Raw genomic sequence first — 19,647 nt, forward strand, 5'->3', positions numbered from 1 at the left:
AAGTTTCTCACGTGCCTTTGTAATTTTTCCTTCTGCACCTCACTCAGCCCCCACGTTCCCGAAACACTCGTTCATCTTCTGTCTTTCCTAATAGATTAGTTTTAAATTTCTAAAATTTTATATCAGTGGAGTTGCATAGTATGTCCTCATTTTGGCCTGTCTTCTTTCATTCAGCATAATTATTTTTATGAAGTAGAATTCATATAACAAGAAATTATTTTTAAGTGAACACTTCAGTGGCATTTAGTGTAGCCACAATGTTGTGCAGACACCACATCTACCTAGGACTAAAACATTTTCATCACCCCAAATAAAAACCCTGTACCTCTTGATAGATGGCTCCTCATTCTCCCATTTCCTGACCCTGGGAAATTACCAATATGAATTCTGTCCCCTTCTCCCCCTTGTCCCCTGTTCCATGTCTTTTATTCTATGTACCCTGCCAGCCTGTTACATTTAATGCCTTCTTTTGATGCAATGTCAGGGCACTAATCTGAGTCTTCAAAGTCTTCTTTCTCCCAACACGATGCCTCACCCCTCATGCCCACCCAAGTTTGGGAGGATGGCACCCCCTTCTTCACCACACCAGGTCTAGTGGCTCCTCCTTCAAAGTGCATCTTGGCCCCTCATTCATATTCCTGAGCCTCATTCTGGGCCCTCCAAAAGAGCCCTCCTGTACGGCACCCCAAGGTGTCCTTGAACCCATATAGTCGCTAACACCCCAAAACATCCCAGGTTACAATTTCTCATCCTAAGTCTGAGAAGCTCCCATGCCCCCACCTCTATGTCCACCTCTACATACTCACAATCTTTCTATGGCTGGGTCTTCAAGAATTTCGCCAACTAACCCAGAAACCACAAAGATCAAAGAAAGAAAGCAGAACCAAAGGAGAGAATTATTTTCTATTTCCCAGGTTGTGGACAGTCATGTGGAGTTTGTGAAAACAACACAGAAAACAAAGTATGTGAAAAAACACTGACGTCTGCCCGGAGCTGCAGGTCATGGAGGCACTGAAACAGGGTCCTCCCGTGCAGGCCTGCAGGTAGCTGATGTGACAGGGGCCAGCATGTTTGCCAGAGTAGTTGAGCTTTATGACAGAGTATCTTCTAAAATCTCTGTGATCTTGTTTTTTAAATGCACGGTGAAAATGGATGTGGAATGAGAATATTGTCGATGGTTAGGTCGCTGCGGAGGTGCGTCCTTCACGTTGGCATTCTCAGATTCTGGAGCAAAGGCCAGTCCTGGGGCTTGAGAAGGACCCAGACAATCAGGTGACCTCTGGCTGTGAACATCAACTCCAGCAGTAGGGAGGAATATTGAAAAAGCTTTTATGAAGGATTGTAACCATATTTTAAAATATTGTAAGACTTCAAAATACGGTAAGGACTGATGCTTGAGCAAGATGACAGGGTCAGTTAATTACAAGCAGTTGATGTCAAAGTAAAACATGCATCAGATAAATTTAAGATGCAAGGAAGACTTCATTCAAGACCATGCAATAGGACTGTGAGACTGAACTCAACACCCCTGAAATGAAAGGGTAGGGAGATTTTAAAAGCAGAAGGAATCATAGGCATCTCTGCTTGTTAATCGTCTTTACACAAAAGAAAAGTAAAAATTCTCATGAAATTTTGACAAAAGGTCGTTTTACATCTTGGTGGAAAAAGTCCCTACGCAAGTTAGGCTTCTACCCTTTCTCAGAGGCTGGGACATAGAGACACCAGGAGGATTAAATTTCAAAGGGATGAGCCCAAATCTTCTAGACAGATATTCTCTGAGTTATAAAACTGACAAGAAGCTTTTAAGAAGACTTATGTATATTTCAAAAGGGCACAGAAAGAATCTGAATTACAAATAGCAATCACATTTCTAAAAAAAAAATTCTAAAAAATAGAGATCAGAAGCCTATAGGCAAAAAACAAAAACAAAAACAAAAAACAAAAAAGCAAAAACCACCTGTCTAAAGGTTGGTGACTGAGAAGGAACAATAAGGTCTCAGGTCATTAAGAAAGTGCTTTCTACACAGTGGAGGGAAATCCAACTATGGCTGTTTTAGCCAAGACCCAGTTTGCATCTCTATCAGTTCCTGCAATTTATAAAGAGGTGCAAATTCCCAGTTATTTATAAACAGGTGAAAAGTAGCTGAAAGTTTCTGAACAGACCCAGGATCTAATCTCCCAGAAGGCTTTGCTTCTCAAGCATTTAATGGAGACATCTTATTTTTCCCTGTAGTCACCTTCCCTTTGACCAAATGTCATCTCCAAAAAAGGAGAGTATCCTTGATTCTACAACACGGTTACTGTGATGCAATTTGGACTGACTAGTTACCAAAGTGCAGAGGAGCCGACATTCACCACAGTTTGCTCTGAGGCAGGTTTTTCTATGAGACCTAAGATGGGAGTTGTAACAGCCTCTTGATGTAAGGAAGCCTCACCTTCACACTTCACCTGCAGTCTCTCTTGCTTTGGGTGACGTCCTTTTCTCCAAGAGAGACCAACATACCTGAGTTAGACCTGAGGAATCAGGTCTAACTTGATTCCATAAAGGGTGAAGTTACTTCTGATTCTGTGGGCATCAGCCTGAACTAGGACATTTGAGTCAAAGCCTTGGTTGTATCACCAATATTTTTTACTATATCCTATTGGCAGAGGGGGACAGAGTCATACAGGTACTAAACTTATACAAATAAGACTATTGCCATGAAAATGGGAATACTCAAAAAGACTTTAGAATTCTTTGGGAGAAGTCCAACAGGAAAAAAATAAGTCCGTGTTGCTACCCAAAGCAGTGTCCTCCTGTCCTTCCTATTCTCCACAGCAGTGTCCAGGCGCTGTCCACGTGTCCCCCTGGGGGAGGGACAGAGCCAGATTTTTTTCTAGCTCATCACATGTTTCATCCATCATCACAGGACCATCGCTCCTCCTCTGATGGACTTGGTGTCAACTACACTGTGGAGATGGTGCAACTGAGACCAACCACTGGTGGGATCTGCTGTGGAACGTGACCTTAAGTCAACAATAGTGACTGTGTCAGCTCACATTTTTGAGTATTGATTGACTGGATGCAAGCCTTCTAAAATTTTTTCACTTTCATAACAAACCTATTTAAAAAGTGCAACAGAAATTATTCAGAGTTCAACAACACAGCGAAGAGAGAAAGTTCATTTGTATTTCACACCCAGCTCAAGGGGCTTACATTAATGAACACTGATGGTGTTGGTGACTTCAAAGAGATCGTTCATGGCATCCTTCCTCTTGATGGGGTCCATGGTGAGGGCTCTGTGGCCCTGGGACAGCGTCATCCTCTGACTGAGCCACAGACTCATGCCTTTGAAAAATCTTTGGGAAGAGATTCCCCTTGTGGAGCAGGTCAGGGCCATGACGTTTTTATGTCCTGTGATTGCGGTGTTGCTAGTTTAAAGGGATGGCACTCTTTGACCCCGCTGCCTCCTCAGATAGTTCAGCTATGCACAGCTCATAGTGAGCTTAGTAAAGGTCATCAGAGGATGGTCTTCACCTCTGCAGAAGAATGAGTGTCTTTGTTCAGGCAACAATGTGTAAAGAGAGGGCTGCACATCTTCCCTGACCCCAGATAATCCCAGAGTGACCCAGGCATGTTCCTGTGGACCTTTGTAGTATCAGCACAGGGAGCCTATTTCCAGCCCCTGTGTCCTAGAACCTCATCCATAGATGGAATTTCCTTCTCAAGAGCTTTTATTTATCCTTCCCTAGAACTTTCTTGGACTTCAAAAAGATCCTGTCCTATTCCTTTACATAAACTTCTGGGTATGTTGGGAAAGGCAGGCTTACCACACCCATCTATCTCTGGGATTAAGAGAACTTTACAGTAAGTGGGAAGGCATTGACCTCTTGTTAAATAATTTATTAGAAAATAAAGATTGCCCAAGCCAGGCTTCATGACCTGAGACCAGAAGGTGTTTCATCGGAAGGTTTTCTCAGTCTGAACCTGGCTTTATTTCCTGCCCAGGCAATTAAATAGCATGATGACATAAACCTCTAGAAAAAGTAATTATGGTTTTAACAAAAGACAAGAACTGTAGGGTAGGAGGAAACTACTCAATATGGTAAAGGCCATACAGGGAAGCCTACAGCTGACATAATTCTGTATGAAGAGTCACAAAAAAAAAGTTACTTAGATTGTGAGCAAAACAATGATGCTGCTTTTCCCACTTATCCAACGTAGTACCAGAAGTCCTGGCCAGAAAAATTAAGCAAGAAGATAAAATAAGAAGTATCCAAATTCAACAGGAAAGAGAAAAGTTATCTCTTTTAACAGACAACATAATCTTGTATGTAGAAAACCCTAATGATTCTGACACACACACACAAAAACTTAAAACTAATAAATAAGACAACATTGCAGGAAACAAAATCAACACAGCATGAGTTTCATGTCTTTGCAACAGTAATGAAAAAACCCAAAATGAAATTAGGAAAAGAGTTTTATTTACAATAGCACAAAAAGAAAAAAAAGTACCTTTTCCTGACTGGTGTGGCTCAGTTGGTTGGGCATTGTCCTGCAAAGCAAAATGTTACCAGTTCAATTCTTGGTCAGGGCACATGCCTAGTCTGTGGATTTTATTCCCAGTCTGGGGTGTATCGGAGAGTGTGTGTCTCTCCCTCTCTTCATTCTTTCCTTTCTCTCTTTCTAAAGTAAATAAAATCTTTAGAAAAAAGAAAATACTTAGAATAAAATTAATCAAGAAAAGTACAAGATGTATACACTCAGAACTACCAAATGTTTCTGTAATAAAGAAAAAACAAATGGACAGACATTTATGTTACTGGGTTGGAAGATTCCCAAATGTCTACATATTTGATACAATTTCTTTGGTGTGTTTAGTATTGTTCAGGTATAGTTGTCTCCATTTTCCTGCCACCATTTCACCCTGCCCCACCCACCCCACCTCCTGCCCTCGATCCTACTCCCCTTTGGCTTTGTCTATGGGTCCTTTATACATATTCCTTGACCACCCTCCTCCTTCCTTCTCCCATTACCCCCCTCTCCCCTCCCCTCTGGTTACTGTCATTTTGTTCTTTATTTCAGTGTTTCTTGTTGTATCTTCCTTGCTTGTTTGTTTTGTTGATGAGGTTCCACTTATAGCTGAGATCATATGGTATTTGTCTTTCACCACCTGGCTTATTTCAGTTAATATTCAACAAAGGGGACAGAAGCGTAAAATGGAGTAGAAATAGGCTCTTCAACAAATGGTGTTGGGAGAGCTGGACAGCTACATGCAAAAAAAGTGAAATTCGACCACCAACTGACACCATACACAAAAATAAAGTCGAGATGGATAAAAGACTTAAATATAAGTTGTGATACCATAAAAGTCCTAGAGGAGAACATAAGCAGAAAACTCAGATATCCCATGCAGCAATATTTTCACAAATGTCTCCTAGAGCAAAGGACATAAAGAATAAACACGTGGGATTTCATCAAAATAAGAAGCTTCTGCACGGCTACAGAAAACATTAGCAAAATGAAAAGGGAACCAACTGTATGGGAAAATATATTTGCCAATGACACCTTGGACAAGGGTTTGATCTGAAAATATACAAAGAACTCACACAACTCCACTCCAGGAAGACAAACAACCCCATTTAAAAATGGGCAAAGGGCTTGATACAATTTCTATCAAAAACCCAATGATTCAAAAAGCTGCAGGGACACCCTGCCTCCACTTCCTTCTATCAGACGCCCCAACACCCACTGCCAGGTTGCTCCTCAGCCTTCATTCAGTGTCTCCTCTGTGGGCACTCACCCAATGGCAGCCTTGGCATGAGAAGTCCCTGCGTACAGGGGAGGTGACGATTTGCATTTTTAAGGGGTTTTCTGATGAAGCTTAACGTGCCTGACTCAGGCCGGCTTTGGGGGAAAAGCAGAGCCAGCCTCCCCTTGGATGGAACCTTACACTGAAAACATTGGAACTCACCCTAGAAGAGCAGATCCCTGGATTGTAGCCCACGTGTTCCCCCTACCACCAGCTGACTTGTCTCTCCCACCCTTCCCCCAGAATGACGTTCTGTAACCTTTTTCAGATCTGACTTCACGCACCCTGACTCCTGGACTTCCCCACTTCTTGGAATCTCTTCGTGCCTCGGCTCTCATCTTAGTATGTGGTCCCTATGCCCTCCCATCCCTCCTTGCTCCCTGGTCTCACTCTCATCCTCACTTTCTCTCTCATCCCTCTTTCAGGGTTTTGTCCCCTCTTTTTCTGGGCCTCCAATTTTAAACTTTGTGCTCCAGCACCCCAGTAGTTAAAACCACATGTTTCTTTCTCCGGCTACCTCTCCTTAGAGATGCATTTTCTCTTCCCCAGTATGGCACCCCACCATTGAGTTTCTCTCTCTCTTTCTTTCTCTCTCTCTCTCTTTCTCTCTCTCTCTCTCTCTCTCTCTCTGTCTCTCTCCTTTTTCTGTTGCATTTGTTTTTACCTATAGAGGTGCACGCTCCACCAGGGATGCCCCAGATCAAGTGTTCGGTCCCAGTATCAAGCGTACTCAAGGATCTTATTGTTTCTTCCCAAAAGCCATCCTGCTCCTGAAGACTACACCCATGCCTTGAAGAATGTCCCGGTCTTGCTTCCCACCACCTCCTTCCAGCTCGTGACGCTCTCCTTGGAGGGCGGGCCTCCATCCCCACCCCATCCTTAATTTGGAGTCCTCATCCTCCCTTTATCCCTTGCTCCCTCTTTAGTCTTTCCAATATTCCTTATTCCAAACCAGGAAGAACGCCTCCGCCTTTGTCCCGCAAAGGCCCATGGACCCAGGCAACAAAGTCTCAAGGAAGAGTAGACCAGCAAAGATTGGACATGCAAAGGCCACATGTTAGGTGGCTGTGGAAAGAGGAGTGAGTTGCTGAAAACTGTGTGGGGAAAGATGCTCTAGACTTAACATGGCATGTTGCAATGACAGGGCATCAAGGTGGGAAATGTTCATTTGTGGTTAGTGGCACCTGGGGCAGGAACATGGCCTGGTCATAGAGCTCCCAACAAGGAGGAGTAGGGAAATGACCGTCTTGGAGGCCTGGCTGTCCTTGTGAAGGAGCCTAAAGTTCTATGAGCATAGAGTGGTCAACAGTGTAAGGCCCTCCTGAGCCCTCTCTTCTTAGGAAGATCTCTGAGCTCTGCCAGGGAGACACTTAGGAACCTGGATGCTCACGCACACACCCTGTCCATTTCCTGTCCCAATTGGCAGTATGGAGCTCAGCAAACACGTAGGGTTGTGGATGCCCAAGACAGAGTGATAGGCTAAGATGGGAATGAGCAGATAGAGAGTAGGACAGGACCTCAGCGAAAGCCCCAGCAGGGATCAGGGTTGGCAGGGTTCAGACGAGATTGGGCACGTTCAGGGTGGTATGGCCGTAGACATGGCAGGTTCCCAGAGGAGACTAGGGAGCTGCATCATAATTTCTGAAGAATTAGTGATGTGTTTAATGAACCACCACCAACATTCTTAAAATAGATGTTTTCTTCATTGAATGTTATTATTACTATTATTAAGTTCTTTTGTACCAGACAAAATTGTTCTAGTTGAGCTAGAGTTGGGAGAGACAAAAAAAAGACAATGGACTACAGAATAGAATCATCCATTAGGTTATCCAATGGTTAAACAAGATAGAAAATAAATGGAAGGAGCAGGAAGAGAGTCCAGCTTGCTTAATCTCCTCACACAGTCCTTGGGTATGAAGCTTTGGAACCTCCTGCTCTGTTCTCACCTCAGAGAGTCACCGAGTCAGGTGGGAGAGGTGTGTGAACCCCAGCAGAAGGTTGAGTCCAAAGAAATTGCAGGGAAGGGAACCAGAGTAACTGCTTCCTTGAGAATTCATCCTCATTAGCCATAAAGCCATAGATTGAAAGATTTAATATTGTTAAGCTGTCCATATTACATAAAGCAATCTACAGATTCATTGTAGTATACTATAATCTATATGATGCTTTTTAAATAGAAAATATTACTTTCAATTCATATTATATCTTAAGAGGCCGTGAGGAGCCAAAACAATCTTCCAAAAAAAGGCAAATATAGAGACTTGCATCTCCTGATTTCAAAACACATTACAAAGCAAAAGTAAAAATAGAGTGTTATTGGTGTAAAGACAAACATGAAGACCAATGGAACAAAATAGAGAGCCCAGAAATAAACCCTCTTGTACATGGTCAGATGATCTTCAAAAGGGTGTCAAGACCACTCAATGGAGAAAAAACAGACTTCCACAGAAGGTGTTGGGAGAACTGAATATTCTCATGTAAAGGACTCTTATACCACATACAAACATAAAGTAACTCAAAATAGATTAAAGATCTAAATGTAAGACCCAACACTCACAGGAGAAGGTTTTGTGAGATGTGAGTTGTGCCTCTCTTGGCTCTCAAGGCCATGGAGCTCGTGGGTCGCAGACTTGCTACAGAGGCTGCAGAGGGGCTGTGGCCCAACACCAATGCAGCCGGTCCTTTTCTCAGTTTTTTCTTTCTTTTTTTTAATCCAGGAAGTAGCAGCAGCTTCTTTAGTGAGGTAAATCTCCACTATTGCTTTTGGAGATTATTCTGGAAGCTTGCAAATTCAGTCTATTTCCAAATATAAAATAAAAAGTTAAATAAGTAATACTTTCCTACAAAAGAGAGGCAGACCATTTATGGACTGGTTTATGAAGCAGGGATAATTATTTTTTAATTATATGTTCCTGATATAAAAAAAAAAAGAAATACAGAGAACATGTCGATGCCCATCAAGTGTCATTTGGACAAGAACCTGAGAAGTTTGAGTTTCTAGAACAAATCTTAATCAGTGTGTAAAACCTAGAGAGAGTATATGGTTTTGACGTGAACATCTACAACTCCAAGGAAATTTTAACTCCTACTGCAAGCATAACCTAAAATTATTATTCTAAGTCTGATATTCACACTGTCAGCCAAGCCGGTTCACAACTCCTTCCTGAGGGATGTTCTTCCTTGTACTTGCGGCAACACTGCTTGTTGCCGTGATAAGCCCTGAGTCTCCATGTGCTCAAAGTGATCACAGGAAGGTCCTGGCTTCCCTGTCTGAGACATGCTGAGGACAGGTGCCTCTAAACATGGCAAGAAGGAAGCAAAGCCTTCTCTAAATAACATGCTTTGAGACATTATCTAATCCATGGTCTTACTTCTTCGAAGATGACGACTCAGCTGTTTTCTTTCCCATCACCAACGCGCGCGCGCACACACGCACACACACACACACACACACACACACTTTTCGAATGCCATCTCTCCAGTATTTTCCAAACAATATTTAGTGTAGACTCTATTGTGTCTGTTTAGTGCTATTGACATTTGAGTCAACTAGCTGTGCTTTCTTGAAATTTGACTATCTGAATTACATTAGAGAAAGAGAACCTTCCTTCTGTGATCTACAGAGGTGGGAATGAGATGGTTCTGCTCATTAAACACTGGTAATGATACAGTGTCGAAAAAGCCTAAAACTCCTCCGCATCCCTTCAAACCTCCTCCAGGTTACCTTGGTGTGGTGCCGCCCTCTGGTGGTCACATTATATATTGCGCCTCCCAATGGGGTTAAATCTTTCTTTCCAACCCAGGGTTATTCCTAAGGACAGAACCAAGAAAAGACATCGTCAAGTGGAAATCCAGGGCTCTTTCTTCAGAAGTTATTAATAATTTCGGGATGACAAAAGCAGAGTATTAAACCTACCACAGGCCCTTCTGAGTGGCTGCACAGATTGCAAGCCCATAAAACCGACCCTCCCCAGTAGGGCAAATGGATGTGTTTATCCTCCAAGTCAATTCCAGGCCAAATTTAAGTCATAAATATCTTACAGACCTGCAGTGACTGTCATCGTCAATGGTGAGAGCTAGTGGTTTTCCCACTACAGATAAACAAAACAGCAAGTTTTCTAAATGCCTTAGTAAGACACATGTGTTCTGAAGGGTGGAAGTGGGTGCCTGCTAATGCTGACGCTCTAAGACATCAGTGAGGACAGTGACACCAGCAACAAAATCAGCTCTACTGATCAGCAATTTTAGCAAAACATGAATCTTAGGGACACCCACATCTGTGACTATTCAGGGGTCTGTCACCTCTATGAGGCTTGTATGGCTCCAATAGTCTGGGCCATACCAGACGTACCCTCCAGAGTAAGGAACTTACTCTGTACTCGTACCTCCATATAATCAATGTTATAAGAATAAAAGGCACAGTGTGAGTTTCTTGTGGGACCTAATAAGAGAATTACATGCAGACTCCTAGGAGCAGCATCCAACACAGAGAGAAGTGATATATCCTGGATGAGACAAGGACATGTGGCCGAGACCGTTGTCACCCACCACTTCAGCACTGTGACTTGTCGCACAGCTCTCAGTTGTAGAATCACAGAAAGTCCACTCTGACTAGTCAATAAAGGAGGAAAAGGCTTCCCTCACTCCAGGTCTATCCTGGCCCTCAATTCCCCTCCCCCCACATACCATCAGCCACCCCCTTGCCTGTCCCCAGGCTCCTAGTCAGCCCTGCTCACTGACTTACAGATCCCCTGGGGTGTGGCTAACTTGTTGACTCAGCTGAGGCACGTCTTGAGGTATGAAAGCAAGCCTTGGATTTTCACAGCCCTCCCAGGCTATGTGGAAACTGCTGCCTTCAAACCACACTTTGAGAGCCAGCTGCACACATCTCTACTGGGTTGGCACTGGAGGCCGGACACCTCTGGCCCTCTATTTGGTCCCCACTCCCAAGTCTTCCCTGCATCTGTCACCTGTCCCAGGCTCCAGGACAACCCCTTTTCCAGTCTGACTACCCTGCTCCCCAACTCCTTTCCTGACTTAAATCCCCAAACTCCCTCGGCTCATCTTCTATATTCACGGTGTCCCCATCTCTACAAATCCTCATTGCTCTCCAGACTCCGAGCCCCACACTGGATGCTCATGCTCCCCTTCTTCTTCCCTCTCCCATGTCCCCTGTCCTATGTCCTCTGCCAGCCTGTGCATCTGGTGGTCCTCGCTCCTATGTCAGGGCACTATTCTGAGTCCTTAAGAAACTTATCCTTTTCCCAACTGTGTCTCACCACTCTTGCTCATCCGAGCCTGGGAGAATAGTGCCCTCACTTCACTGCGCCTGCTCCAGGGGCTCTTCCCTCACCAGATAAGTCAGCCTCTCCTTCGTTTTTCTCATCCTGTCATGAGACCCTTCAAAAAGAGCCCTCTTCCATGGCACGGTTAGGTCCCCTTGAACCCATACAATGCCTAACATGCCCAAATACCCAAGGTTTTGCTATTTCTCATCCTGACTCTGAGCAGACGCCATCCTTCCTAAGCCCCCCATATGCTGACCTTTGCTTACCCACAATTCACCTCAGGCTGGGTCTCCAAATATTTTAGGCAACTACCCCAAAGACCATAAGGAGCAGAAAAAAAATAAATAAAAACTGAACCAGAGAAGAGATTTACTTCCCATTTCCTAGGTTCAAGTTGCGGACCCTCTACAGACAGCCACATGGAGCTTGTGAAAACAACAAAGAAAACAAAGAATGAGGACAATGATGTCTGGCCTGAGCTCAATTTTACAGAGGGAACAAAATAAGATCGTCAAGTGGAGGCCTGGGTCTGGCTGATATGACAGGGACTTGATTGTTTAATAGAGTAGTTGACTTTTATGACAGAATATTTTTTAAAATCTCTGTGATCTTGTTCCTTTCAAGTGCAGTGAAGCCTTGCCAGGGTGGCTCGGGTGGTTGGAGCATCAGCCCTCAGCCGAAGGGTTTCATTTTCAATTCCCAGTCAAAGCACTTTTCTAGGTTACAGGTTTGATCCCCATTTGGGACACTTATGGAAGGCAACCAACCGAAGTTTCTTTCTCACATCAGTGTGTGTGTGTGTGTGTGTGTGTGTGTGTGTGTGTGTGTGTCTCTCTCTCTCTCTCTCTCTCTCTCTCTCGCTCTCTAAAAGCAAGGACAAAAAACATCCCTGGTGAAGAGAGAAGGAATGCCTAAGTGCGGTGAAAATGTGTGTGGAATGAGAGCACTGCTGATGGTTAGGTCACCATAAAGGTGTGACCTTTCGTGCTGGCACGTCTTCTCAGATTCCAAGAAAAAGGCCACACGGAGGCCACCTGGGCTCCAGAAGGATCTGGGCAGTCAGGTGATGCTGTAAATACCAAATCAGAAGGGAGGCAGGAAGATTGGAAATATTTATTTGAAAAATTGTAGTCAGGTAAAGAAAGAAATTGGGAGATTTGAAAATATGGTAAAGATTGACACTATGAGCAAAATGAACAGATAGGCTAATTACAGTTAGGCGATGTCAAAGTAAAAGATGCATCACACAAATTTGAAGAAACAAGAAAGACTTTATTCAAGACCATGAAATAGTGCACTGAGACTGAACACAACACAGCTAAAACAAAAGGCTGGGGAGATTTTAAGAACAACAGAAAGAATTACAGGTATCTGTGTTTGCTAATTGGTTCTACACAAAAGATACACAGGATTCTCATGAAATCCTGACAGGAGGTTGTTTTACATCTTGGATGTGAAGTTGCTCACCCAAGTTAGGCTCCTACCCGCTCTCACAGACTGAAACCTCGGGACACCAGGAGGACTCAATTTCAAGGGATGTGCCCAGGCCCTTGGCACAGATATTCTCTGGGTCATAAAACTGGCAAGAAGCTTTTTAAGAAAATCTATGCATATTTCAAAAAAGCAGAGAAAGTGTCTGCAATTGCAAATGCAATTACATTTCTAAAGGAAGTTTCAACTAAAGGATTTTTTAGTCTGAACAGGACTCTATTTCCTGCCTGTGGATTGAATGTCACAGTGAATTAAGTCTCTGGAGAGAAATGGTTATGGTTTTAACACAATACAGGGACTGTAGGAATAAAAGGAAACCACTCTCAATGTGGTAAACACCATGCCTAAAAACCCACAGCTAACACAACTCCTAATGGAGAAACACCAAAAGTATTACTAAGATCGTGAACAACACAAAGATGCTGCCTTCCCCTACTTGTTCAAAATAGTCCTGGAAGTTTGGCCAGGACAATTAGGCAAGAAGATGAAATGAGTTATTCAAATTGGAAAGAAAGAAGAAACATTGCCTCTACTAACAGACAGCAAAATTTGATGTCAAAAACTCTAAATATTCGGTTCCCCACATATACAAAGAAACACTGACAAATAGAACTAACAAATAAAATAAAGTTGCAAAAGACAAAATCAACACTCAGCATCATTTCTATTTCTTTGCAACAACAATGAATAATCATAAAATTGAATTAATAAAACAGCTCCAATTACAACAGTATCAGAAAGAATAGAACACTTAGGAATAAACTTAACCAAGGAAGTGGGAGATGTATACACTGAGAACTACCAAATGTTTCTGAAAGAAAGTAAAGAAGAAACGAACAAGAGGAAAGATGCCCATGTTCATGGATTGGAAGACCCACACCTATCTACATATTTGATAAAATCCCTATCAAATTCCCAATAACTTTTGGGCAGAATAGAAAAATCTATTCTAGAATTCACATGGAATTTTAATGTACCTTCAAATAGTTGCAATGATATTACCAAAAGAGAGAGAGAGAGAGAAAGAGAGAGAGAAAAGGAATTTTAGTGTTTTTTTTTTGTTATTTTACTTTTTATTTCTTACTCAGGTAATTCAAATTTTAATACAAACATATATAATTAAAATGATATAAAATAACCTTCAATCCTAACATGTATGCATATTTTACTTATGGAAAATTCTTCTTGATTTGCACCCAAAAATGTGGTGACATGTAATTTGTACAACTGGGCTATATCCTGATTAATACTTTACTATTCATGACAGTTAACGATATTTTGGATTTGAAATTTTTCAGTTTTTCACTTTCATTTGTCTCTGCGGTCTGCACTTTCCAGCTCACATAATAACGGCTGGGCCACTGTGGTTACCCACAGCGGTAAAGCACAGAAGTCTTCAATTATTTTGACATCTTTTCTTTGTTATTGTTTGTTTGTTTGTTTCAAATGAGTGATCACAGAATGTCATCATAGATTATGTTATTTGGACGGTTCTGGTGTGCTGACTCCTAAACAATCTTCTGTATGTGATTCAACAATGGGCATATTTCTTATTCTCTCCAGACTTAAGAGGGCAAAATTTGCATATAGAGGATGGTTGAAGATAAACAAAAAACTAAAATGGCTCTGGATGTTAATATAAAGTAATAATTCCTCTTTAAGAGAGCTGCCCTTGATAATTTACGCTTCTTAATTTCAAAGCTCACTACAGAGCTAAAGAAACCAAAATAGGGTGACACTGGCACAAAAAAAAACTTCTACTCATCAAAAGACACAATTTTTTTTTTTTTGGCAATGGAGACAAGACTGTTCAACAGAGAAAGGACATTGTTTTAACAAATGGTGTTGAATAGCAATATCCATATGCAGAAAAATGAAGTGGACCGTTGCCTTATATCATACACAAAAATTAAGTCAAAATGCATTGAAACCTAAAAGTAAAACCTAAAACTATAAAACTCTTAAAAATATAGGGGGAAGCATTATTACATTGAATTTGGCAATGATTTTTCTTAATATGACACTAAGAACATAGGCAAAATAAGAAAAATTGGAAAAATTGGATGTTGTCAAAATGACAAGCTTCTGTTCATCGAAGAACACAATCAACAGAGTAAAAGGTGGCCTGTAAGATGAGAGAAAATAGTTTGCAAATCATATATAGAATGAGGGTTAATATCCAGAATATACAAAGAACAACAACAACAAAACCAAATAACCTGATTTAAAAATGTGCAATGCAGTTGAATAGAGATTTCTCCAAACAAAGATATGCAAAAGGCCACGAAGCACATGTAAATATTGTCAACCTCACTACCATTACAAAAATGCAAATCAAAACTTTCAGCATCCGAGGTGTTGCTTGTGATTCTGGGTGTGGGTGACTTCTCTATCCAGGTAGCAGAGAGAACATTGCCCTGCGTGGTACCTTTGATTCCTCCAAAGGATTCTTTAATTAAATTTGGCATCTCTCACCATTCAGAAAACTCAAGTCTATAAAAGAATAAGGCAGGTGTGTGTATCACAAGACAAATGCATAGAATCTGAGCATTCAGAGAACATATGTCCTCCAGCTCTATATTTGGGACAAAGCACAGAATTCCTCAGGTGTCGGTTAAGTATCAGGGTTTGATCATGGAAGGACATAGGTCTCGGACTCAGAGACACCCCTGCACGTCTCCTGGTGCTTCACTGACCAGCTGACTTGCCCGATGAACAAGGCATTGTTCCTTCAGGCGGCACCGCCCTCCGTCACCCGGCTGAGGTGTGTCTCTATGAGGCGCCATTTCCCAGGACGTCCCAGAGACTGGGGTTGGAGCAGAAATAACACACAGAGACCAGGAGCCAGCCGGTGGTCCGCTGACCACACAGGTTCCTGGGCCAAAACCTGGGTCAGGATTAACCATGAGTCAGTCAGTGAGTGTGACTGACAGGAACCACTGAGCCAATAAGTGATAGATCGGAGTCCAAGGAATGATCTGGAAAAGAGTGAGGGGGTCAGACAGGAGCTGAGTGTGGCGCAGAACCATGGGCTCTGCCCTTGGTCACCAAAGTCACTCTCCCTCTGCGGAAGGCAGGGGAGGGTGTGAGCAAATGCGGGTGGACAGACAGCAAGAGTACTGAACAGACTTGCTGAAATTCTGGCCCTTGTGAACCATTTGTGTTGGGTTGATTACGAGTTAAAAAATTTTTTAAAAACGTACAGTTTTTGCATGTGTGAAAATTAGTATTAATACCTCAGGGCCTAAGACCAATCGCAGGAAGGTATGTTTCTCTGGAGAGCAGCAAAGGGTCTGAGACACGGGTCTCAGCCTCTGGAGGGAGAGGAAGCCTGTCCCATGTAGTGAGAAGTCTAAGGCCTGTGCATTCAGGTTCCAGTCTCTGAGGAGATATTTGATCATTTATTCATTCATTCATTTACCATTTATTTCTTTCTAATTCATTAAAAGTACTAAGTGTTTGTTACAGGTTTGTCACTAAGCTGGTTGCAGGTGTGGAGTGGGGAGGGAGATTGGAAAGTCATTTTCTTCATATCTAGTCACCGTGACACCAACACATCAGGCAACAAATAAGTGACTTCAAGTCCAGGGCAGGGCGGTGTGGATCGGCCACCTGAGGCAGGGGGCCTAGGCATTCCCAGCACGGACTCTGATTGTTACGGCAGGTACTTCGGTTCTGGAGTAAAACCAGGTGAAGCCTCCATTTCCTATCACTTCCCAGACCAGCATCTCTCCCTCTGAGCTCAGGACGCCTAAGAAGAAAGCGTCTGAACCAAGGGCTGGTGTAGGGACCCACAGATGCATAGTAAGGTACCCAGTGTGTAGAGGGGGGCGCAGGGCTACCAGCGCTGACAGGCCTTGGAGGACTGTGACCAGCTGCTCGTGGTCTGTGTGGCTCTGCTTTAGTGACTGTGTCTCCCTGGGCCTCTGTTTCTCCTCAGGGGGGAGGACAAATTCTTGGCTGCCAGGTTGTCAGTGTTTTAACCATAAACTATTCACAGCGTCTGACCTAAATCTTAGGATACATGAGCGGGTCAGGGAAGAGGCATCTATTACTGATCGACTCCCGGAGAGAATCCCCGGGCTGACCCCGGGTGGACGGGAGCTGCCAGGAGCATCTTTTCTTTCTCTGATTCTCTCTGGCGACACTGACCTTCCTCTGGACTCTCCTGTGACCTTCTGCACATCAGCGACTGATATGCTGTTATGTAGCTGGGGTTGTTAAGGATGGATTCTCTGAAAACTTTCTGGGACAGGATGTGCAAGGAAATAGGACTGTCATCCTTGGTGGGGACTGGAGTGTTCAGATGGCCTCAGTGCTTCACCCCACAGATTACTTATGAACTAGCCCAAAATGGAGCAAAGTGATGTTACAATTCCAATGTGATGCACTGGGAGAGACGCAGTGTCCCTCATGTAGGAAAACAATTTAAGTGACTCGTCAAGTAGAAATAGACAAATCCAGGATGGGGGACATTGTAAGTGAAATGTGACACTCATTTTCACTGGGGACAAAGGCATGGAGACACTTCTGAACTGAAAGAGGCCACAGAGATGAGATGAGCCAGTGAAGTCAGTGTGTGACCCAGGGTTGTCTCCCTGGTCGAAAACAAAAACAATGTGAAGGATGTTATTGGTACAAAGGAGGGAAATTGAAAACAGACCAAATGTATCCCAGTATTGTACTGATGTAAATTACTGCAGTATGATTTCGGGCTTGGGGTTACATAGCACACGGTTTTTATTCCTAACGGGGTACTTGCTGAAGCGCTTAGCAGTAAGACTAGCAAAGTCTACAACTTGTATTTTAAATTTGAAAATATTTTAAAACTGTGTGTGAACCAATACAGCAAAATATTAATAATTGGTGAATCTAAGGATAATGAGGGTCCTTGCACCTTTTGGTAAGTTGAAATATTCCAAATAAAAACATTAGGTAACAAAAAGAAATAGCTCTTTAAAGATAGGTGGCCCCTCTGGACCCTCCAATAGTTCTCCTATGTGAACAAGGCCTTGTGTGGGGTCTTGTTCAGGACCTAGAAACAAGAAGAGAGAAGGGGACAGTCACTGCCCAGGAAGATGAGGGCAGTGACAGAGGTAGGAACTGGTTCTGGGGAAACCCAAAGGGGAAGTACTTGACCTGTGAGTCACTAAGGAAGTCTCAGGGGGAAGTGTGTTTCCAGGAGATAAATATCGAGGCAGCCCCAAGGAAATGCTAAAGGGCCTGGCTTTGTCATCTGTAGGTAAATCCTGAGAGCAGATTCTGGCACGACCCAGCCTTCTCCTACCTGGCGAGCCGAGCAGCCAGGGAAGGAGAAGAAAGCAGAATGAGTTTGCCAGACTGTGAGCTGAGGGGCCCGGAACTGACTCTCCCTGGGACACAGGCAACTTGGAGGCCTTGGCGGGCTGGATCCTCTCCTCTGTGGAAGCAGGCAGTTGTGGGCATTGGCGCAGCCAATGAAAAGGAAAGGAAAGTAAGAAAGCAGGCCTGGCACAGCTGGCTGAGCGCATTAGAGCTCTCGACTCTGGCGCTGTATACAATTGGTGACGTAAGGTAGTGTTTGTCGTTGTTCGTTTTTGTGTTCTTGTGATGAAGCTGATATTCCTAGAAATTCACAGAACTCCACGCAGGTGTCATGGTTAGAGCCTGGCCCCTGGGGTCAGATCCTCCCCAGCCCTGGAGTAGGTGCACCGTGTCCCACCCAGATGCCCTTGCCCAGCTGGCTTGGCCTGACAACACCTCACAGCTGCCTGTTCCCTGGAGAATCGACCGCACCCAGTGGAAGCCACTAGCCACACACTCACCACTCCCTCCACTCAGGGGCAGACCTTGGCCAATGGCTGATGGAGTGGGGGTGTGAAAGGGTGGTGTTCTTTCACGGCTGCTCCAACTGTGTGGTGCCGTGTGTGGGACTGAACTTAGCGTCCCTGTTCTCCCCACCTGTTTCCCTCACTCCCCTTCCTTGAAAACACTCCCTCAGAAAAGCGCTTGAAGAAAAAGTTCTGTCTCAGGCTCTGCTTCTAGGACATTTATCCCCAAAAAAAGCATTTCTAAGCTGTGTGTCATGTATTAGAAATTCTAGTTGCTACTACAAATACACCATGAAATTAAATTTTTGTGGTTTAACATCATATATATTTTTTTCTCACTTGCAACATGTCCCCTCGGGGGAGGGTTTGCGGGGGGAGGGGTGCTCCGCTCTCCTCACACTTTCAGGGACTGAGGCGGATGGAGGCGGTGCTGTCTTCTGAGTGTCGCTCCAAAGTCACCCTTGACGGCCACGTAGATGGGAGAGGGAGGGACACCTGCTTCTTAATCACTCAGGCTCAGATTGACACCTGTCATTTCTGCCCAGATCCCATTGGTAGAAATTAGTCAAATGGTCCACCTACAAGCAAGGGCAGCTGGGAAGTGTAGTTCTTAGCTGGCCATTCATTACTTAGTAAGAGCTCTACACCCTGAAGGGAGCAGAGATCTTTGGTGGGTAATTATCTCTGCCACACCATATGACCTTGAACAAGTTACTTTACTTTTCTGGAATTTAGTTTCTTTACCTATTTAACTGGATAATTATTAGGACCTCCCTCATAGTTGTAGGCAGTAATCAATGAGTTGAAACATACAAAGCTTGGACTACAGCTTGGACAGAATAAGAGCTCATAATATTAGCTATTTTTATCATGTGTTGAGTATCCACTTTAGGTTATGCAGAGATTATCCTCCAGCCATGACATGCAGATAATCGTTACACTGACCTCACAGAGGAGAAGGATGAAGTTAGAGACGGGAAGTGAAAGCCCTGAGACTCCATAGTTAGGGGGCAGCAGAATCAGGCCAGGAAGCCAACAGAACTTTACACCAGGGACTGTCAGGTCGTTTGCAAAACAGCGCCACACCCAGCCTTTGCATCTGCCCTGGGACCGACGCAGGGCTCCCAGAAGGGCTGCCTTAATCTCCTGACTCAGCCCGCCTGGCCGGGCCCCTGCCAGCCTTTCCACTCCTGTCTTCTGCACTCCCCCTTCCGCCACGGCAGCCCAGGCCTGCTTTCTTTCTAACCCTCACAAAAGCCAAGC

Source organism: Pteronotus mesoamericanus, unplaced genomic scaffold (genome assembly GCF_021234165.1).
Source record: "Pteronotus mesoamericanus isolate MK-2021 breed Mesoamerican mustached bat unplaced genomic scaffold, CSHL_Meso_final scaffold_137, whole genome shotgun sequence".
NCBI lineage: Eukaryota > Metazoa > Chordata > Mammalia > Chiroptera > Mormoopidae > Pteronotus > Pteronotus mesoamericanus.